Below are 23,763 nucleotides of genomic sequence, written 5' to 3'. Positions count from 1 at the left end.
AAAAGCTGATTTTAGGATACGCCTGCTTTAAAAACACTTCAAAGTTGCAGCGTGAAGCTCAAGAGTGTGCATCATTTATGCTAAAACCTCAGCTGTAGGCAGGGATTGTCGCTGTCTACCATTTTAATACATATTTACATGCTAAAACATAAGAATTAGAATTCATTAGTGTAATCTGAGGTCTCCATCTAGATTGCGAGTTGTCTGATTAGTAGCTTTGGGACATTGTTTTTGTCGTGAGTCTGCCTGTCTCCTACTTTTGTTTTTTTTTGCCTTATTTGGCATGACTCTCTGTAATATGGCTGTGCTTGAAGACTAATCTCTGCTATCTCAGCTCTAATTAACAACACGTACACAGTTCCCAGACACATTTGTTGTTTTCGGGGGGGATGTTGTTTTTTTTTGTTTTTTTCTAGCAAAGTTCTTTGTGTTGTTTTTGTGCCAGGCACCTGGACTCACCTTCCTATTTACAATGATTATAGCGACATACTAAATGACATTACCGCACAAATGAGCACACACACACACACACACACACGTCACTCCTACTCGTTTCAGTTTCAAAAAACAGGATGCGACTGGCATGACGTTGCCGTTGCCAATGTCAGCCATCTATTCCTGAAATGTGGGCCTTTCTGGAGCAGAGATCGCAACCTTTAAAAGACGACTGGCTTCTCATTCTTTTATTCAGCGTTTTGCAAAACACATTCACTTGCAGTTCTTTGAAAAAGCGCGCTTCAACAAGCGCAGCTGCTGCTGCGCGTTGGGTTTGAGGTTCACCTGCATCAGAGGAAGTGGTGTGAGGAACGAGACGCTGTTGCAACTAGCACATAAAACAGGATATCCGATGCTGGAACAATTGGAAAAAAAAGTCAAACGTGACATCTGTGCCACGACGGCTGGATGCACTTGAAATGAGTTAAATGAAACGGGACAAATTGGAATCCAACGTGAACGATCGATTGTGGAGCGCCGCTTTCTTTTCACATGTTTCAGTAGAGTGAGGGTAAAATTAAGAGCCATCATATCTGTGACATGCGTAGCTGCAATCCCCGACTGCCGAACATCAAAGAGCCCTTGATTTCCTCTCACCGGGCATGGTAATTGTTGCTTGATTGATAACTGGAGTTCAGAGACGATGCAATGTGTCATCTAAACTGTTATAGGGGTCTATTTGGAATCAGTGGAAGACGAATCACTGGCGGGCCTGGTTTAAAAAAAAAGAAGAAAAAGTGCAAGTGCACACACAAATAAGCTGTCACACATTACAAATGAGATTACCTTTCTCGGTGTGCCCTGGAACTTTGAGCTGAGGGGATGCAGGGCAAAGACACTAAAATAGCTCAAATCGTTTGGTTCTTATCACAGCGCTCGATCGGCAAGAGCTGTTTATGCTTCCTTCATGCACAGTGGAAAAAAAAAAAAAGTACATTCACAGCTTGAAGCACAACGCAATCAGTTGCAGCATAGTGCGCATTATCAGTTTAAAGATAGGGCTCAGAGTGAATGACTCCTTTTTCCACATTTGGCTTCTAAAAATAATGACGGCGCTCTAATTTGTTGCCAATATTTTCACCAAACTAACTCGTACAAGCCTAATCAGTAATTATATCGTGCTTTCATTCACGAGAGATAAAACAACAATGTTCGAATGAGTCGGCACGCGCAAATACACGAGACACACAATGCCGGCGTTGTGTGTGACAACGCTGTCATACGACACCGAGAACACAGAAGAAGCCGTTGTTGTGTTTGCATTCAATCACGAACGTGCAAACTAATTGTTTGGTTTGCAGAGAGAGGTTCACTGAGGTCAGGTAAAAGCCCGCGTGTAGCGAGAGCTCGGCTGGGGCATCTGATAGCGGTGTGCACGCCATTCACCTGAAGCATTTTGAACTTTGACACGCAAGGAAAAGCCGAACAACTCCCAGTTCAAGTGCAGCCGAGGACAATAGGCGAGTCGAGTCAATATAAACCGGGACATTCACACATTTGTTCATTTTTGCCCAAAATGTGAAATTGATTTTAGTTATGTTTTAACAAAATACGATGTAACGGTCGCGATCGCTGCAGACCATTTCACAGCAGGAACCGTGACAAGCCATCACAAGAGACTCGGGTGTCCTGAACAATCATTTACACTGACTGAGTTCAACTTTTCTTCATGTTTAACTCTCTGAGTACAAATCATTTCCATACTACATACCCATTTTAAGGTTTTTTTAGACTATTTAGCAATGTGCTAAAGGTGAGAATAAAGACAGTCCGAGTATCTTTGTAGCAAAGAAGAAATTCCTTTTTTTTTCACCTGACCATGAAACAGAAGACCAGAAGTCGGCAAAGGTCAAGTGGACTTTTCTCCACAAAGGAGGTTATGTTTTTGACGCCGTTTTTTTGTTTGTTAGCAGAATTACGGAAACAGTGTGGGATGGATCTTGATGAAGAAAAAAATCTGAAGATGGATCTTGATCTAACTTACATCTCATTAAATTTTGAGAGCCATCTGGATACAAAAAAATCAGACTTTCCCATTTACTTATACTGGACGCTTTTTCAAAATATCGGTGAAAAATATTACTTTTTAACATTGAAATTTACGGATTGAAAAATCAGTGGAAAATACAAATTCAAAATGTGCCGGGTGTAGGAATAATTAATAATATAAAAGCACAGACTAAACTACGGATTATGAAGGTATAATAGCTTGACATAGACATTGAAGCTCGGTTAAGCACTATCTAGTGTAAACAATGGTTTTATGGCGTAATGTGTGACGGTGTCTGTAACAAGGCCACAGAAAAGCATCGCCATGCTGCAGCTCCTCTCTGTTCTGCAGTCTCTTCAGGGTACTCGCTTTAGTTTATGGCCCGCAACTTTACTGTTGTGATCGAGACTCTCCTCCACCTTGTTTCAAGTTGCAACAAGCAGCCGTTTGTAGAGACGGTACTCTTGTAAACCCGATGCACGCAGTTCATCACAAGGGGAGAAACTGGACAGGACATTGGAGGTGCAGCTACTTTGAGAGCTCCTCAGCGGTGCATGAAGTCGAAAACGTAGAGAATGCATATGTGACAATTAAAAAAAAAAAGTGATAAACAGTATGCTGGTGTTAGCATGTTTGACACTTAATGCTGATCAAGAAAATGCTTAAAGATGGGACTCTTTTGCCCTATTTTTTATCGTTCTACATCAGTCATATCTCTTAAGTTTGTTATTTTTTACTTACTTAAACCTTTGTTTCATATCAGACTTACAGACACATACAAATACACAAATAGTGTGTTTGTATTGTCAAATATTTGCCTCCTATCTTTTAAAATAAAAATTATGAAAAAAAATAGCAAACAGTAATTATACAAATATGAGAAATTGTGTTTGCCTCGTTTATTGACCAGCAATGAATTCTAAATGTTATTATTTATAGTTTGTACACTAACGGTATTATATTGTACAGTAACATGATCAAATAATGGTGGGAGACTGGTGTGACTGTGACGGCTGATAAATACTTATACAGGCTTATGGCTCTGACTAACGCATCCAATCAGAGTAGCTATTGATCCCACAACTGAAGCCGGTCAATCTGATCTCTATTTATATAGAAGACAGTGATTAAAAATTCTCAAGTGTTATTTTCCAAAAACCCACTGAAACCTTTTGATGTCATACACCATCTGGAATTCATTGACACAGAAAGCATATTTAGAAAATTATGCATAAATTGTTTACTATGTGACTTTCACAGTAGAAACACAGATGCCTGGTTCACACTTGCAGTACTTTTGGTGCATGTACTACTCAAAGCAAAATTTATAAACCACGCTGCAAATAGGTGAAAAAAAATCAAGTCCCGTGTTCTTGCAAGCATGTTCTTCCCTTGGAAATTTTGCTGTCATAAATTACATACAGGCAATTTTTGTGTCCTATTTTTTTGTATAATATGTGGGATATTAATTATATTTATTAGATGTGCAGCTGTGTCAATGTTTCCGATAATTCTTTAGCAACCTGTAGCCCGACGGCGGCTTGCTTATTGCGACACAGTCGCTGTTAGAGGTTGGAACAGAGTTTTTAAAACACTCGCTGGAGGCTTTTGTCTCATTTCCACGCTGACGCGTCCCGGTCCCCCGCCGGCTGGGCGACGCCGCTGGCCTGCTGCCTTCCGTGGGCAAACTCAGCTCACTGAGAGACGGCTGGAATTTCAGGGCGTGACGTCACTGCCTACAACTCTCTCAGAATTTGGATCAAGAAGTTCCACTTTTTTTTGAGGGGGGGGGTGGGATTTGAGCCTCTGTTATATTTCATGTTAAAGCGAGGTAAGCGAAAACTACCGAACATTCCGCGAACTCTTTAGCATGTCTGTGACTATCGGCTGCTAAAGCTCGGAACCGGACTTTGACTGATAGATCATCGCTTTGTTCGGCCTTGCTCCGTGTAATTTGGGCTTTACTGTAGTTCACGGCGAGGGCGTGGACTCGGACCTTCGCCTTAGTAGTGTTACATGAGGATACCGACAATGCTAACGTGTCGCTAGCTCGTTAGCCAATGCCGAGCCCGGCCCAGTCATTAATGGGAAATATTACACGTTTTGCGCCGGTCAGGTTTTGCTCGGAGGGTCGCTGGTAGGGGGGGGGGGGGTCCTGTTTTTAAGCCCGGTGGTCTGCTGCTGAGCAATGCGGAAGAAAGGCAAAGACTGTCACCGCAGAAACACGACGAGCCCCCAACGAGGAGGCGAATATGTCGCTGAATATGTTACTGAAATGCCCCGTCGCAGCCGGGAACCACTGCTAGCTGGGGCTGTTAGCGTTTAGCTCGGGTTGCTGACGTCGTCAAAGAAAATGACGTAAACCTGACGAGCAGAGCTTTACCATAGTATGTTTTACGCCACGTTGTTTTCAATAGTTTGGATTAAGGTACAGCTTATTAAATTTGGGGAGGAGTTTGGTTTCTGCTCAGTATTCGGACTATGGTACTCATTAGGCTTCAAAAATAACGCCCTGGTTTATAGCATATGTGTATATATATATATATACATAACATGTACTTGTTACACAGTATTGACATAACTGAGCAGTGTAATTTTAGCTCTGACATGGATTGACTGACTGACAAGGTAAAAAAAAAAAATACAGAATCACTGTTTTCACAAACATGTTTGACTCCACCCGAAAGTTAATTTAAAGAATGTGCAGGTGACTCGTTATAAAACGTAGACGCTGGATTCCTGCATGTGACTCTCTGTATTCCTGGTTCTGACCTGCGGTGCGTGTCAACAGGGCAGAACAGATGCTATGTATTGTCTTGACCGCTTCCCATGTGGGAAAATGATCCGGATCTGAAGTGGACCTGGAAGTGACTCTTCTTACTTTTACTGAAAGACATAAGTTAAACAAATTCACATGTGTTTCCATGTTTATTGCTGCTTGATGTTGCTGCATGAGGAAGATGGGTGTTCTCTGATATAGACCGCATGTTCTGTACGGTAGATCTATGTTCACGAATGCACATCTCACATCGGTCTTCTAAAGCTTTTAGATAGGTCATAGTTTCTGATTAGCTACCTGATCTGATCTGAACAGCTTTAAAATCAATGGTAATCATTTTTGTCAGTGAAAAAGAACCTGAGCGCCGACACTAGAAAGTGTTCTGTTTATAAAATGCGGTTCCTAACACACAAAAAAAGAAGGCTCATTTTCAGTTTTTAAAAGGGTGGTATTCAAAAGTTTGACATGTTGGATTTCAAATCAATAATATCAAGGTCTTCCGGGAGTGCTGTCATCAAACCGAATACGTCTGCGCCGCTCAGACGCGTTTTCTCTCTGACAACATTAAACAGAACCGCCTTTAAAATCTCCGGTTGAAAGTGCTCGTTTGACAGCGTTGATGATGTTAAGGTTAAAAGATGAGCGCTGCGGCTGCCTCCGAGCCTGGGCGCCCCCCCTGGTACGTTTAGTCAAGTTATTCTACTGTTTATGTTTCTTGACACATTTTAATGAGGATGCTGCTTTTTGAAAGGAAGCTGCAGCCCTCTCTCTCTCTCTCTGACTGAAGGTGTGCACCTTGCAGAGCAGCACTTGATGTCGAGACAGCAGGCTTTCAGTGTTCGTTACTACAACCCCAGTGTGTGCGTGTGTGTGATCTCTGCTGTGTAGTCTGTCAATACATTTTGTATATTAACGTTACATTTGATCATTACATTTTTACAAAAAAGTATGCCTGGGAGTTTTATTTTGCCAGATAGTGTCCAAAAGACACTTCATGTTATTATGAAGGCCTTTCCAGAATCTTTAAAGACTCTTCAGCTGAACAAACCCCGAAATGTTTTTTTTTTTTATCCTGACTTGACCCCAAATTGAGCCTCGTTTTCCAAATCCAAACAAAGACTGCTGCCAGTATGGACATATCTCCTTTTGTATTTTTGAACCAAAATGTAAAAAGTTGTTGGTATTGTGTAAACTGATATGTCTTTCAAATATTTATATTGTGTTATCATTCTTATTCATGTTTTCATATTTGTCTTGTGATTTATGAAACGTATAGGCTCACAGCGTCCGTCATTTGCAGCTACCTGGATTATGAAATCCACTCAAAGAAATTTAATTTAACTTTATTTTAATAAGAAGCAGGCAACATATTTTCAAATTCACGGAATCCAAGAAGTCAAAGATTTGAGCCCAAAGATGTGAGAGAAAGACCGACGCTGTGCACCACCGAAGCCTCACGCTGTGCTACTCTAGACTGTGTGTATTGTGTGTGTGGTTCTCCGGCAGACATACTCGTGTGTGTGTGACCTTATTTGTCTATTGGCAGTGCAACAGCCTCAAATGGGAGGCAAGTTAAGATCTGGAAGTTTGAAACTCATCCATGCCTCTCCCACACATGCGGCTAATAAACGTTTCTTACGTAATAAATGCTTCTTTCTGACACAAATTGCAAAGTCGTAAAGAATTACTGGCACTGTTACATTTGCAGTAAATATGTTAAGAGTTGAAGTTCAGAATAACTGGTTGATTGAACGTACATCGCTGCACATTTTACTCGCGTACTCACTTTTGAGACGCTTTACTGGCGTGTTTCCGTTTTCTGCTGCGTTATGCTTCAGCTTTGATGGACACTGAGGGCTGTTAATTGCTTCTTACTGAACGGAAGGTTGGTTGGTTTGTAGTTACTTTGCAGATGTCGATACAACTTTAAAAACTATTATGTGCTACTATTGGAGCAATATAAGAAAGTCAATTTATTGGTCGGCAGACACACGTGTATGCTGATATTGATAACTGGTGATAGGTGGACAATCTCCAGTTATATTGTTGACTCAAATACCGGTATGCATTCAACACAGACCGAGGGGGGGGGGGGCATGTATTATTTTACGAGGTAGTGACATGATCAAGCGTGAGCAGACTAGCATGCAGGGCGTGGCGAGGACACGCCGGGGCCTGCTTAACGTTTGTGCTGATGTGCACAACTCTATTGTCTGGTTATTGCTTGGATCTGTGTGGATTACAGAAGCAGCCTGCATTGTATCGGCCAACCTGTGCACAGTTCCTGCACGACTCCATCATAGTGGAACCGTATTCCTCAGGGACCTTTTGTGAGTCTCTAACGAAAGAGTAAAATATTAGGAGTTCACCCTCATACTGGCACTCATTGCACCTTGGTGCTCAAAGGGACCGACACTTAATGTGAGACTCCCTGCTTAGTTTCAGACTACAGTACTTGCTCTGACTACAAATCATACAGCGCGTTTACTACTGTGAGTCTGCACCTGTCAGCAGTAACTGTACTGTAAATTAGTTATTGCAGTAAGTGACAGAAATAAAACGATAGAGTACATTTGGACAGAGAAAAGGACCAGGGAACCTTTAAAGGAAAGACGTTGTTTTTATTGTGTGTATGGTGTGTTGTAAATCCATATCATAATCTGGATCTGCTGGATTGAAACGTATGAGCTCAACCGATGGGTGGGATTGTTCAACAGAAGTTAGAGTTAGAGCAGAATATCATTGAAGTTATTGCATGAACTGCATGTTCAACTTAATAACTGAATAATGTGAGGAAAAACTGTGTGATGTCTAACATGAAAGCTTTACATGTGAAAGTTAAGGTTATTAATTGGGATAATATCTCGATTGATGATTCTATTTCTATCGCCATTACACTGAACAGTTGGAGCCTACCGGTAGGTTTTAACAAAAAAATGAGTCCTTCATATCGGGTATTATTTTTGTCTTTAATTTAATGTAGTGTCACTTGTCGTGTCAGCATTGTTTTCCGTCGCTGCATTAAATGATTATTCCGGTGGGCTGACGGGTCTCCGGTGAGAAATGGCACCCTAAATGTCAAACAAACGACTCCCACTCAGGTTCATGCAGAATTTATAACGCCGTGCCCGTAATTTGTCTTCCGCCTGGTTAACGGCATCGTCTTGGAAACAAATCGCTGTGAGGCGATGGGGACAGACTGTCACGCTGGCGAGGCCCTGCTCGGCTCAGTTATCGCTGCGTGATCCATTTGGGTCTCATCTCTGTTCCTCTATCTCATCAGGTACCAACGGTGAAGAGCAGCACTCCAACAGTTTCCCAGAAATCTCACGCCCACAGAGGAGGAAAGGTGAGACAGCGTTCGCTTCACTTTGCGGTATTGTATTGTATTTTAGTTTTTAAATATACTGTGTTTTTGACATTTAATTTTAACATTGGATTTAGCAGAAGAGAAGAAGCGTGCGACATCTTCACCTTCATGTACTTGCTCTCGCTAGCTATAAAATACCCCCAAATCGATTGTTTAATTAAACATATGCAACTTTCTAAATGTGAGCTTGCTCCAGCGGATGCTGTCTGCTCCTTTGACACTTAGATGAAAGCGGTTGTGCTGTTGGAGGAAATGAGAACTTTCAAGCCAAATTGCTCTTGAAAACAATTCCACTCCTGGCAGGATGGAGTAATGTTCTTTCTGAGCAGCTTCTAATATTAGCGTGATCTCTGTTGACCCACGCCGCTCACGGGGAGTAATCAAACTTTAATCAGACGTCCTTAATCACTTAGTCTCTCGTCACGCAGATTGTCTCTATGTTCCCTCTCGTCTGCTCCCGGTCACCCGGGTTGATAACGTCAGTTATTTCTGTACTAACCTTCATTGTTGTCCAGTTTTAAATGAATTCTTTTACATTTGGGCCATGAAAGCTGGTGCTTGTGGGACAGGCTCGCAGCGTTAGCCTTCTTAGGTCACAGTAAACTCCAGCGGATTGTGAAAAGTTCTCCACAATCAACATTATTTTTCCTAGTGAAAGGTATGCACCACAGAGCTGGCTCTGCCGAGGGACTCTGGCTCGCAGGCTATGGCATTCCAAGTTAAAAGCAAACCAAACTGATATTGCCCTCAATGCTGTCTTCATAGTTTCTCCATATTTGGAAATGTTTACCTCCTCATGATGGTTGACTGAGGTTGGATGAGGGGATGTGAGTCATTTCAGCTGCAGAAGGCTTTCTAGGGGTGAGAGGAGCCGTTCAAGTGACTGCCATTTATTGAAGCAAGCAGCTTTCTCAGAGCGTCAGTAGGCTAACCAGAATCTGTGAGTATCATTCTGTATAGATTTTGCTGTTATGTGTTGTATTTTAGTTTAAGGCTTGCATTTGTCTTTGGCAAAATAGCTCCGTGTATTAAAGTAAACAAGTTAAAAGGGGTAGAATTATAGATTTGTCTGTTTTTATTTTATATTTTTGTCTAAAATCCAGTATGTAAAATATACAGGCTACTTGTAGCTACTATTGGTCTCATCTTCCTTGAAAGTTTGAGCGGGGTCGAGGTGATGCTGTTGCTATTTGCTCGCATCAGACATCACACAATGCTCCTGCGTGTCGCTCCATGTATAGAAGAGACAGGCTATTGATATTACTCACCAGATATCTTTAAGGTGAGATGAGCCACGAACAGCGGTAGGAAATCCTTTGACCTTCAGTATGACTGTCTGCCAGTAATGTGAGGCGATGCGATGACGGTGAACAGCACTAAAGCCTGACAAACTGCATGGACATCGTTGGATAGAAATGGTTAAACATCTCAGTTTTCCTGTTGGTGACTTGTGAAAATACACTGTTGTATTTTCCTGAATACTTGTTTTTCTGTGAACACAGCTCTACAATACAGTTGATCAACACTTTTTAGATGCAAAACATACATTCATAAATTGTGTCTATAATTTCACTCTGCAGAGGATGGTAAACTTAAACTATTACGGTGATCAAATTACTTTCAACCGTTCAGATGGCCAGTAATGGTCATCCATGTTCCCCGTAGTTGATGCATCCTTCGCTGTCCTAAATGTCAGAACTTGTTCTGTTGCACCTTATCAGACCGCTAGGAAAAGCCAGACAGAGGTTTGACCAGCTGCAGAGAGCACTGACGGTACCACACAGGCGTGAAAACTACTTTGCGTATCTGGAAAACCCAAAATGTGCTTTGTCCTTGAGAATGGATGCACAGTTTGGCAGATTCATGGAACACAGTTGTGGCTAAAAGGAGGAAACGCGTACAACTGCCGAGTGCAACACGTCATCACAAACAACAACCCTTTATGTCGATTAATGACCTCAGGCCCTGTCAAGCAAATATGTTCCTCAAATAACATTCATCTGATTGGACGGGCTAAAGTCAGAATCCATCAGTTCATTTTCTACTGAAAGTGAAACTACAGAGACGCACTAACGCGCGTGACTTCCTCGGATTGTTTCCACGTTGCATTACTTCTCAAAAGGATTACGTTTTATTGTTCCATGAATACTGATTCATATTCCATCTCAAAGTCTATCATAAAATGTGTTATCGGAATAGCTTTCCTCATGCAGCGACATCTACCAGTCTTGTCTGTTCAGTGAGCTGCCCCTCAGGTTAAATTCCTCTTTTCAGGGATTGCATTTTTGAAAGATCTTCCTTTCCAATCAGGAAATGTACAGCTTCCTCATTCTGTTCATTTTCAAAAGAGATATTTGTAATCATAGTTATGTAGTTAGTTCCCCGTGCAGAAGAGGCTCAGACAAGTGTCTTCATTGTGGCGGTAGTGCATGATCTGAAAAGGGCTTTCACACCTGATAAGCATCAACATATTTACAAATATGCAAACCCAATTGTGACATCAACTTAAAGATGAAATGATTGCTGTAGTTTCTTTTTTTTTGCGAGGTCCCAAGTTTTGGCTGCCCTATGAGATTCCTTTTTGTTATCAGTTGGCCTAAAATTAAAGCTGCAACTTTTGGAGTTTGAATTGAAAGATTTTAAAACTGTCATGCTCATTCGTGCACGTATACTTGCTAATTGCAGCAAATCTTGGCAAAGATACAGCAGTGTAACTGACTTTGCAGAGTCTGATCAGACCTCTGACTTCTTGACTCCTTTCTACTTGTGGCGCACATCGCCCGCAAGGCTCCAGTAGCTTTATTGAGACGGGGATTGAGGAGAGGGGAGTTTTTTCAGAAGAACTGAATGCTCCCATTCTCTCGCTGAATAATGAACTACTGCTGCTCAAAGCTATTAGGAATATAGAAGTTCACTCACAGGTTTATTCACAGCCAGGGCATTGATAGTAAGAGGACGGTGACGTCGCTGCGTGGCTCTGCTGGGTTAATAAGCTGTGAAAGTCAGCGGTCGTTGCTTACATCAGTCTCTGGCTGTATCTCCAGCGTGCTCAAACTGATTTAATCTCCCCTCACTACTCTGCAGTCCTTAATTTCAAGATGTTGGCATTCCCCAGATTGGGAGAGTCTGTTTTCAAGACAAGTCTTCCAAATGAATCTTGTCAACAAATTAAGGCGCGATTAACAAGAGCAATTACGCTGCGGATCCGGCTGAGCTGGGGAGCGTCAAGCTAAAGTGGAGATTATCTTTCTTATTAAGGAGAATCACTTTAAGGGTTTGATTACTTTCTGTTTTTGCGTTTTAATTCTTGATTACACCACACAAAGGATGCCTTCTAATTTTTCCTCTGTTGCCATTTCCGGCACAGATTGAAAATTCAGATTATTTTCAAATATGTGCAGTGAAGCTTCTGTTTCCGTGGGGTAATTTTACCATTGTGGTACCAACAATGATAGATAATCATCTCTTAATGTTGGAATGTTTGACTGGAAACCCACATTTCTACACTAACAAAAATGGAACGGTACCTGTCTTTAAAACAGCAGTGCGAACAATGCCACTTGGAAACCTAGTTTGGGATGGCCGTGTCTTATTCTACTTTAAATTCCTGATGTTACTACTTAATGAGGGAGGAATTTAAACATTCCAAGTATTTGCATGAAGGTGTGTAAAAAAAAAAAAAACAGGTTGAAAATTAATTGACTCTATATATTTCAACTTTATTCTTTAATGAAATTAAAAAGTTTTAAATGAGGAGGAACTCTTAGCTGAAGTTGATATTGTCACCAGCCTTAGTATATTATTATGTATACAATCCAGATTATCTTTTAATATCAGAAGTGTATCCCTTGCAACAAACACACTCACTAGTGATCTACAGACCAACTTTTAGTTCACATGAATTCAACTAGAAAAGCTCGTTCCCCTCCTAATTGATCTGGATCATCATTAAAAGGTTCTAAATTGTTCTTGGTATCTTTATACACCAACCGTTATGTGGATTCTTAACAGATTTTGTAATCTGTAAATGAGGGTTTGAATGCTAAAATTAAATATTCTTTACTGACTCCATTCTGGATCTGATCCGGATTAAATTCTGTGGTGAGATAGAGGCCCCGCCACCCTACATGACTGCGTCAAATTACATAAACTTGTTCATTGGCAAACCGAGATATTGAGGAACAAATTCTGAAGCTCCGTTTACTGCAGCGTTAATAAAAATGTCAAAGTGATCCAGAATCCGGGATCTCTTCTGGATTGTCACCGAAATGTAATCATCTATTCCTGGTAACATTCCCAACATTTCCTAAAAAATGTCATCGCGATCCATCCAGAACTTTGAGTTATCTTGCTAACGGATGGACAGACAGACAAACGCCGGCGATGTAACTAAGGCAAGATCCCGAACGACAGCATGAGCATGGAGATTTGTTTCTGTGGAGATGGTTTACTGTCTCCTTGAGTGACATTGCTGCGAACTGGCAGGCTTTCAGAACGGCATACGCTGAGTCAACATAAAGTATTTCCAACACAAACTCCTTAAATAAGGACACTCCTAAAAGTCAACAGCAGCTGGGTGGATTTGGGATTGTCACCTGAGTAAAACTTCAGGGTGTTTGTGTGCATTGTTCGCACCGCAGCATTTTGCCACCATTAAATCCGGTAACAAATAAAGATAAGGTTTTTCAATCACGCGTGTTCTTTCCTGTTGTTTTATCCCTCTCTGGTGTTTAGAACATAAAACACACAAAGAAAAGAAAAGAGGAATTTTCTTTCTGAAAGGTTGCTCTGATGAAACGATGGTTAAATTCCTGAAAAGACGCTGCGGTTGAAAATCTTCAATGTTCCTTGAGTCCAGTTATGCCTTTAAATGGTCATAGCCTTCCCAGAACCGTTCCTCTTCCTTCCAGCCTGGTCTCTTTCTGTTCCTTGTTCCGCAACACATTTTCTGTGCCCCTGTCATTTAGGATCAGATACCGGAAACCGATTAATATCAGATTAGGCATAAACTAAAGGCTAATGGGACACTTTACATTCATTTGCCCACTAAACGGTGACAGATGTCAGCCTCTGAAGAGAGTCAAATTACTGAGGAGTGCTGTTGGCAAAACACAGAGCCAGTAATTAAAGTGCAAACTACATAAATCAGATTAGAATAATGAAAGGGTAAAAGCTGTCTGTGGACATGGTCATAATTCTACTCGTGAATGTCAAAAACAGGTTTAGGAAAACAGTCCTAGTCATTAAGATTTATGGAAATTCAAGTTTAGAGAAATCTTATTCACATAAATAAAAAAAATATTGAATAGTTGTGTTAAAGTTGTTTAATGAAACATCTTACTAGAGTTTAATGTTGTGATAGTCAAAACGTTTTCAAATGTAACTGTTTATTATAATAATACAGAGTGTGTTTGAAAGTTCAGAGACAAAAAGTGCACTAAATGCATGTTACGGACACAAACATTATCAGTGCACTGTAATGTCAGGAGACACACACACATCTGGAATATGTTAAACAAATATGTTTATTCAGCACTGTTTTCTGCATTTTGGGACACACTGCTACCCCTGAAAGAAGCAGAATATGTCTAATTATTATGTTTCTTTTCTTTTTCTGTTGCGTAAAACTATTGTTTGTATCCCCGCAGTATTCCCGGCAATAACGGTGAGACCTCTGACACTGTAGAACAGTTTATGGTACCTGCGGTTTCAACGCAGCAATCATAAAACTCACAACCTCGTCTTTCTGACACTTTCACCAGTGACGGCTGGACCGTCTCAGTAACTTCTATCCGGCAGCACTCGTGGAAGGTGTCTGCTCTTTGTAATGACTGACAGGAACACAGAGTTCAGTGTAGACATTCCGTAGTGTGCACACCGGTATATCTGTGTGTGTGATCTGTAGCATGAAGAATTCACATGTAGACAAGATTCCAAATTGACAAAGACTTTTGTGTTGATATGGAGCTTTTAGAAATGTGAGCCCGAAGCATTTCAGACTTTTAGACTTTCACTTCCTGAGTGCAGTATATGCAATCACCTCTTGGGGAAATTGCTTGTTGCCATGGGCAAGGCCGTTCTCTTGCCATTAGATTTACATACTAGAATTCCTCTATATTGGCTCAAAAAATGGAAGTTGTGAAACACTGAATTATCCTCTGAATCCTACTCATGTACACACTACCTGATTTAAAAATGACGCAGCAGCACACACTGTAGGATTTCATCAAGATTCTCATGCCTGAGGTGGCAGTGAATGCACCGCCTCATGCAATCTCAGGGGAACCAGCTTTGTCCTGTAAATAAAGTGACTGATGATGGTTTGGATCGTCTTCACATACTGTTTATAACCTTCAGTAGGAACCAGAAGTGCGATTTAAACTGTTGTTAACTAACTGGTTTGTTAGCTAAGGTTAGCCTAAAAGGCTCAAATGTTGGTTGCTCCGGGATCTTTGAGATTCTAATGTGGCATGTTGACACAGTCATCCAGATTTCAACCGATTCTCAACCTAAATGTCAAACTGCAGTGGTCCCCATTGTCCACAAGACCAGGCGGTGTAAGACTGGATCGCATGAGCACCAGCACCAGCACCGGTCCAGTCCAGTTTGCTCTGCTTGTGGTGCATCATTGGTCCAATTCTCCTGTAGTGTGAACCCGGCTTGAGGGTTTTAAATTTGAAAAGAAAGCCAGATGCGTTCAACATTTCCTCGTGTCATGATTTTTATGAAGTAGTATACCATCTGTCCCCAATCGTCTAGCAATTGTCTCACTGCATAATTACATACATGGTCAGAATTTAATGTACATGCTATCTTCAATTTTAAAATGAATTATTAGCTGATCAAAATGACCCGTGAAACCTGAAACTTTCAGTCTGGAATGCAGTGGTGTTTTTCTCTGTTTGAATGTGCCTGAAGCTGAACAAAAAAAAACATGAAAGTATTTAGTTGAAATTTATTCCACTACTTTATCTGGATGCTCTGACTGAAAGGTTAATGCAATGACTGTAGCGATTTTATATTTATGCTAAGGATCTGTATTTTGGATTGTAGTGGTTAAAGATGATTCTTCAGAGAATGTTCTCCATTGTGAAACAAGGTATATTTACATCTAAAAGAGGTATAATAATAAAATCAAATTAATCAAACTGGGGCTGTGTCTCTCCGCGCGCTGTATTCCTTTTCCGGTGGAAGCGCTCATGAATGGTTTGCAGGTCAGGTATAAATCAAATGAACCACTTACTTTCGGTCAGGGTTACTTCCTGCACTCCAGTCTACCGTCAGGTGTATTTGTGTAAGCTCCATAGTGCTGCACTGTACCCAGCTCAGAAAAGGTAACAGGCTCTGCTGCAGTGCTTTATAGAAGTGTTTATAAATACACAATAAAGGGCAGGGAAAAGGCCAAGGTGTTTTCAGAGATATCTATTTTTCATTGGCTTGGACTCCCTTTCAGGCTGTGAACATTAAGGCCCAATCAAACTGTCCTTTTGTAAGAGCACTTTGAAAGCATGTGTCCACGGAGGAAATGGGGACCACCACTCTCTACCTTGGTGTAACTGGACGAGAATAATCTTTAGGTTAGCTGTAAAAAAAAAAAAAAAGGCATCATGAGATCCAGAGTCTGGCATGAAGATGAGGGTTGGAAGTGGAATGTATGACGATGTGGACTTTTTTGCAGTCCCTTTCTGGCCATCCATCATAACTTGATAAATAAAGATCTTTTCAGAATGAAAATTACATTTCTTTGACAGATTGGGAGTCTTTAGAAAGGCGTTAATGGCCTAATGCACTTGGATGATCACTTTTGTCTGAATGTTTAATGGATTTTTATAATCTGAGTTCTTAACTCGCTGTGTATCTTTCCCTCATCTACAGGGCGGAAAATATCTTGAAGCTAGTTATAATAATGGATTTGGCATTGAATGAAATTGGCTCATTTTGTTTGACTATCAAAAAACACTTTTGAGGGTTTGCAGCTGACTGGCTTTGTTAACGAGGCAATGAAGGGTTCAAAACGCCTTCGGCACATAGAGACCAAGAACCCTGGATTAAAAAACAAGAAACCTGGATTAAAAGACAATTTGTGAATGTGAAATTTATGAAAGAAAAGAACGTGAACATGGACAGAAGCAATTATTGCGACCACTACTTTTATGGTGAGTAGATATTGGTGTAATACTTGTTTAATAGTTATTGCAAGTGCATAATATAAAGTTTATAGGTAAGATTATATTCATCTTTTTTTAATTTAATTACGGTACTTCCTGATCCGCTCAAAAATTGCCTGGCAGGAAAAAGGTTGGCGACTACTGATCTATCGGATATGGACCTTTGTTTAAGCTTCAGGCTCAGAGCATTGTTGTTTCTTTGGTTTATTAATTCATTGAAACGATCACACCTTTGTCGATAAAGTTGGCCCATCCCTCGGTCGGCTCCTCCTTTCTTCGCCAACCCCCCAGCGTGCCATGGAGGGCTGCGAGCAATAGTATGATTATGACTGCCTAACAGCTGTTAACGTACACAGCAAGATCAGGAAGGCCTGAAGTTGATTGTTCATTTTGAATGAACTACAAGTAGTCTGGGCTGCTGTGTTTGTTAGACTTGCAGAAAAGGATTACACGCCAGGGGCGCCACCAATCAGGGGGTTTCCATTTTTAAGGCTTCGGACTAGTTTAAATCCACACGGGGTTTGCAGCCTTCCCGACGACTCCATCTCAGACCCTTTCAAACTCTCGGTGCCTGATTGCTGTACTTTCAGTCACAATTTCTATGACCTCAGAATCACATCACAGTCAAATCTGAACACTTAAAAAAAAAAAAAAGAAATTCAGTCTGCTGTTATTTCTGAACGAACACGTCTTAAATCTGTGTAGAAATCATGAAGAAGAACAAAACATTTATCGGACATCCCCTACATCATTATTGCCTTACAGATACTACTCTCCTATCAGCAGCAGAGATTCTGCTTTTTCGCACCTACAGAAAGTCTGACCATTGTAGTAAAATACTTTTTTTGTGTGTGAGGGAGGTTCTGAGAGTTAAATTTGTGTAAGTAAGTACCTGTGCAAGGGATGGAGTTGCTGAAAAATAATAATAGCACTTTGTAATTCTACCCTGGGTAAATAAAGGTATAAATAAAATATCCTAACCAAATAGCAATGGTGTACAATTTAAGATGACGGCACACATGCAAATAGGAAGTGAGGCATATTTCCTCAACACTTAATAAGGTCCCCAGTTAGCTGTTACTTTCGCAAACTTTTTTTGTGGGTAAATGGGACAGTTCTGGTGCATGTAAAAAGTGGAAGTTTGGCCTTTATGGTGGCGTTAAAAGAGGCAACGCAGGTTTTAGTCTTTTATACCTTTGGTTGAAAGTAAGTCCCAGCAAAGTGCTGTGCTCTGAGAAGCATTCTAAATAAATGGGGCTTCTGAAAAGGCAGGTAGCTGAAGAGTTTGTGCCACATTTCAATGCTTTGTGAACAACAAATTAAAATTCATTTGCGTTCTTTGTGTTTGGGCGACAGCAGAAGTCTTAAGTGGCACTGGCATTCATCTAAAATAAAATATGAGCCTTCTTCAGGGCTGCAGTGTGCATGTTTCTCAGGATTAATTATTATACCTCCATTAAGCTATTCAGAAGGAACTATTCTTTTATTTTACTTCCATTGATTGTATTTTCAGACTGAGAAGTCACATGTATCCGTTAGACCAAATACGTCAAATTTACAACTAGAAAGCTTTTTTGTTGTCACAAGCATTTCTAATAATCAATATTTCACTTCTAATTTATACATGTACTTAGTGATCATACTATATTAGATAGTTACAATTTATATAATCTGATGACAAAACACTTTTTCACATTTAATAAACTAATTTGCATTCTGTGTAAGTAATATTCAGGAGTGAATCTGTCTGTTTGACACTCACCACTAAAATTTCCAATTTAAACTGGAAAGTTTAACAGTTTTCCAGGTAATAATTAAATGGACTCCCTAATTTAGGCAACATTTTGAATAGAATCGGATTTTCAGACTGCTTTGGAAGGCACCGTAATGGAGTTGTTCATCAACAGTTCCCTAAAGAAAAATGTCCGCCGCTCCGTGGTTGCTGGTTACTTTTCCTCAGCGCCCAGTACCTCCGAAAATAAGGGTGCATATGCTCAAACAAGGAACGCCACTTCAAGCAATAGATGTTCCTTAACGTTAGCCCAGTTTAGAAAGTGAAGTTTAGAAAGACTGTTGTGTCAGTTACATCTTCTGAAAACATTTTATTATACTTGCAAAAAATAAAATAAAGCGAGAAGGAGGCATGGATCCCGTTCGCACCCACAAGTAATTATGATGTCGGTACAAAGAGATTTTTGCCATTCTAGAGGGAGAGGAGTGTAGGTGTATTAATTCCTATTCCTTCCTGCTTCCTCCACTTGGAAGTTCAGATTTAGAAAAATACACCCCCCCACCCCCCTCCCTCAAAAGAAAAGAAAACACAAGAACTGTCACATTGACTGACGCCAGTCGAATGAAGCATCTGTGCTCCCACTACTGCTCCCTATAGTATATGCCACACTGGGGCAATGTGGGAAACTGTCAATGTCAATTTATCAGAACAAAAGAATTCCTCAGCAAGAGGAATACACATCTTTGGGCCCTGGAGACAAAAAAAAAAGAATCATTCCACCCCCACCGTACCTATATCTAAACAGAATGTAGGACATTCACAACACCAGAAATAGACATTTCAGTCGCAATTATCACTTATGAACGTCTCCCCTGCAGCCAAAAGTTAATGCCAACTTCAAGTAAACACCTGAGGTGACTCAAACATTCACACACCTGCTTCAACTTGTATCGGATTGTTTCAATTAACAGGTGACAGGTGACCCATTCTCCCCTAAATGATTGCCTCGTTGTGAAACGTCATTTTACGTATTAGGATTCTACTGTTTTAATTTGGGGTTGTGTGGTAACGCTGCGTTTACTTTCAGGTGTCTGATCCTGCAGCTCCCACTGCTACTTAGGGTAAACAATTAGGGTAAGTACTCAACCTACTTTTCTCTCCTTTCCACAACAGTTCCTCAGTATTTATTCACAGACCCGAGCAGCCCCGTGGGCTCTGCCGAGTCTCCCTGCCTGTTTTTTCAAGTCAGTTTTTTATTTTTATTTATTCCACCTTGCGTTATTTCCCCGTAGACAAATATTGCTTCATAATTTTTTTGAGACTTACGTTTCAGTTAACGCTGAATATTTTTGCGCCTGTATTTATGATAATAAAATACAGAAGCCTTCTCATTGATTGTTTCGTAGTTGATAAAATGGGTTAACGCTTATGACCCAACAGCTGCTGTGTATGAAATGGTGACATTCTAAAGCAGGGGTGTCAAACTCATTTTCTCCAAGGGCCACATTAGCATTATGTTTGCCGTCCAAAGGCCAAATGTAAACCGTAACACAGTAAAAATGTAACTAAATTTAATGTAAAATAAATGTAACTACTCCTTAACATGCTGTTACATAACTATTTCTTTTTTATTTAACTCTTTAGCCGCCACAGTAATTACAATAAAATATTACATTTTTATGTCACTTTTTGAAAAGGTTGTAACTTAAAAATTGTTAGAGATAAAGCCATACTGTAAATGAGAAAAATCCTAAGTATGAACCAAAGTTTGTGATGGGAATAAATTGACACATCTAATAATATGGAAAAGTTCCATTCAAATGCAATCATCACGCAGGAAAATCTGCCCTTCGTAGCGCTCACTGGGTGAAGGCTCCTGTTTGACGGTTTCGTAGAATGCCGGGCCAACATGCTTGATATAATCCCGCATGCATAATGTTTAACCGGGTTATGTGAAACTGGCTTTAACTTTTCCATTGATGCATTCTGGAAAAGAGCCCTTAGCTTTGTTTCATTTTCTCCCGGTTGAACTGTTAAAAACTGCCATGGAAACTATTACCCCACATTATCAGACAGAGTGTGTGTGAGTGTTGTGAGCGATGGGGGGGAAATTACTATTTTTTGTTTGTGGTTAAATACTTAAAAAGATGAGTGATCATGTTTGCTTGTTGTACATTTTGTAGTACAGTTGTATTACTTTATACTGCATCGAGGGCAAATGTTCAAGTGGAGAAGAATTAGTGTACCTGGTCTAGATTTATTCAAATGGGATGCTAATATCTCAATCTGCCGTCGGAGAGTCCCAAATTTATTCACAAAACAAATCACTTATGGAAGAGAGACGTGGGGCGGCGCAATGCAAACGGAAAAAGAGCTCTATTTGTGTTGATTCATCTTGAACCTTCTGTCATCGCTTTGAAAACTAAGTTGTTTGCAACAACCCAAAGTGCTGCGCATTTATCTGTTCCGTTTTTTCAGTCTTGATGTTGCAGTCTGCTCTGTTTCACCACAGTTTTGTATAAAACATAAGAATTTAAACAGTGTAGATGCTATGTCAAAGATTACTATGGATTGGATCCGCTAGTTTGATGGATCCTGTAATTTAACTTGATGTGTTTCACAAGCTTTCTTAGTTTATTCAAATAAAAAAAATAAAAAAACATTTTAAGAAAGCAAATCACACGTGCCTTGTTTACTTATTCTACAACACACCTCGTTCAAAAACGACAAACTAAAAGTCACCGAAATGGCCTCCAAAACTCTGAATAAGTCGCACAGGAAATAAATGTGCTTTGATTAGTTTTTGTATATTCCCAAGGATGGTTCTTGTTAGTTTGTTTGGGCCAGGTTCTTGAAGCTTATTTCAAATTAATGATGAGTTGGGGTGCCACCTGAATTTCAAGAACAGCTTATCTTCACGGCAGGATGTAAAATCCTTCCATCTTTTTTTGCACTAGAGGTAGAGCCAAATGGTTTTCCTTGACTCAATGGAAGATTCCCTCAGTATAGGCTCGACTCTCAGGGAAATTATATAATGGCCCTTTTTCTAAGGACATTTTGTAATCTCCTCTTATTTGATAACCGTGCATTTAAGACAAACTAACGCCAGCCTTGTCTGCACAAGGTAAACATCTTTGGGATGAACCTAATTCCTTTCTCTGATTCAGCTTCACAGCCTTTCCAACCTGATCATCTCAACGCTATTCATGCGTTTGGTGCTTAAACCGCTTTTTCTACTGAAAAGAAAATTCATTTAGCATCTTATACAAATCAGAGTTTTGTTTTTTTTGCTTATATTGCAAAATGGCATGTGAAATTTTTCCATATTTTGATTATATCAAACCAGTGAAATTTGAAATAGGTATTCTGAAATGTACATTTACATACAGTATATAAAATCATCATTCTTAAATGTATCACTTATTGCTGATTGATGCAATCCTAATAATAATGTTGCTTATGGATCACATTATTTGCTTTCATGGTGTCTGAAGAATGTCCCTTTTTTTGTTCTGACTGCTTGATTTTCATTCTTCTTTTTACTTTCTCCCTGGAAAAAAAAGCATTTGTCACTATGTTGTTTTTCTCTCGATAATGCCCACGATTTGAATTCATTTTTAGACAGAATCATCATCAAGCTACATTTTATTTAGCGTTAAATAAGCCCCATTTAATGCAGTATTAAGTTTTAATGTTGTAAATGGAAGGAATCCATGCTCCAGGCCTCTCTAAAGTTGCAATGTTAAACATTTATTTTCAATAATTTAATTTACAAACTTTCTGTTTTTATTTTTCTCTCAGCAAAATGCTCTCTAATCTTGGACAAAATGTAAAATGAAATAAACCCAATAAATCTCAAGTTGTATATGTTGTTTGTTTAGCTATAAAACAAAAAGTGGCGTTCCAGCTGATGCAGTCTTATACACCTTAGTGAATAGGTGGTTAACTTTGTCTGGCACAGGAGCACTCGTACGAGAAGAGTTCATATTTGGAATTCAAACAGTGAGCACCAATCTATGCCATTTCATTTAATCAATGCTGCTTTGTTGCGGGGGGACGGCCCACACACCTTCACGATGCAATAGAAAATAATGCCTTATTGAACTGCCATTTATGATTAGAGCAATGCGCCCTTTGTTTGCATCTCTGTAGATGTGCCTCACATCAGCCGGTATGTTTACACACTGAGGAGCTATTCTTGAACAATTACTGTAGCTTTTAATGAGAAACGGGCGCACAAGATGATTTTCATTTGGCCTGCGATCACTTTCCACAAGAAAACCGAGGAGCGGAAAACAAGTAAATAAGACATGCTTAAGACTGAAAGATTAAGACAGACCCCACAGTGATTAAGAGGGCTGACATAGATACCCCAGCTCGGTGCACTGACTGGCTTGGATTGGGTTTAAGCAGCAGGAGCACATTAATAGCCGTAGCCGGCAGTCAATTAACAATAAAGCCTTCCAAGTAGTAAAAACAAGCAGTTTCACTTTGCTTCTCAATTAATCTTCTTTGAGTGTCACAGAGCGTCGCAGTGCTGCAGAGTGAGCAGTGAAAGATTAAATCAGCTTCCAAACAACGGGGCACGAGGTCGAAGTCTCGGATCGTTATACGCAGCCCTGTTGATGCTGCGCAGATGCTCCTGGTCGAAAAGGATTTTCAGCACTTTGTTTTTCTCCAGGAGTTGGACAAAGATGTGATTTATTCTAAGATGAATAAATAGATGAAGCAGAAATGTGTCACAATGCCCTGTTCTGTCGAAGCCTTTCAAAGTGTTGAAACTTTTGAGAAACACATCTGTGCACTCGTGTTTTACGTAGCGATCTGTATGAAATCCCTCAGACGGTCCTAAAACTGTATCTGGAGGAAAGTGCATTTGTGAGACGCACTCCAATGTTGATCTAAACATTAAAATCTCAGTATTTACTGCACAAATAAAACTAATCTTATTGACCCTTCAAGTGAAGTGATCTGCTCGGTTATTTTGACTCTTCACGTGGAGCTTCTGAAAATTTGGGGTGAAAATGAAGCACTGTGAGGTTAATTATTGTTTCCTGTCTTCTTGGTGACAGGCGAGACAAAAGCTTTGAAGAGTAAACAATGCAACGTCCCAAGCGCTCTCGCCAGCGCTGTTGAATTATTGGGTGAACTAACATTTAAATTAGCTGCAACATCTGTTGTAACAAAAACAACAAATCAATGAATTAATCAATTCTCAAATCAGCATTT

General features: G+C 40.1%; 1 protein-coding gene across 1 annotated transcript in view; it reads left to right on the top strand.

Annotated features, from left to right (window-relative positions):
* The first annotated feature begins 8,551 nt into the window (after positions 1 to 8,551).
* Positions 8,552 to 23,763, top strand: part of lpp (LIM domain containing preferred translocation partner in lipoma) — a 92,039-nt gene continuing 76,827 nt past the window's right edge. The window contains exons 1-2 of the mRNA XM_068743747.1: positions 8,552 to 8,613; positions 19,622 to 19,668. The gene's annotated coding sequence lies outside the window, so the exon portion shown is untranslated. The remainder of the gene's footprint in view (positions 8,614 to 19,621; positions 19,669 to 23,763) is intronic.

The sequence above is a fragment of the Brachionichthys hirsutus genome, chromosome 9 (assembly GCF_040956055.1).
Source record: "Brachionichthys hirsutus isolate HB-005 chromosome 9, CSIRO-AGI_Bhir_v1, whole genome shotgun sequence".
NCBI lineage: Eukaryota > Metazoa > Chordata > Actinopteri > Lophiiformes > Brachionichthyidae > Brachionichthys > Brachionichthys hirsutus.
The sequence above is the reverse complement of the archived record's forward strand: the minus strand, read 5'-3'. Positions and strand labels throughout refer to the sequence as shown.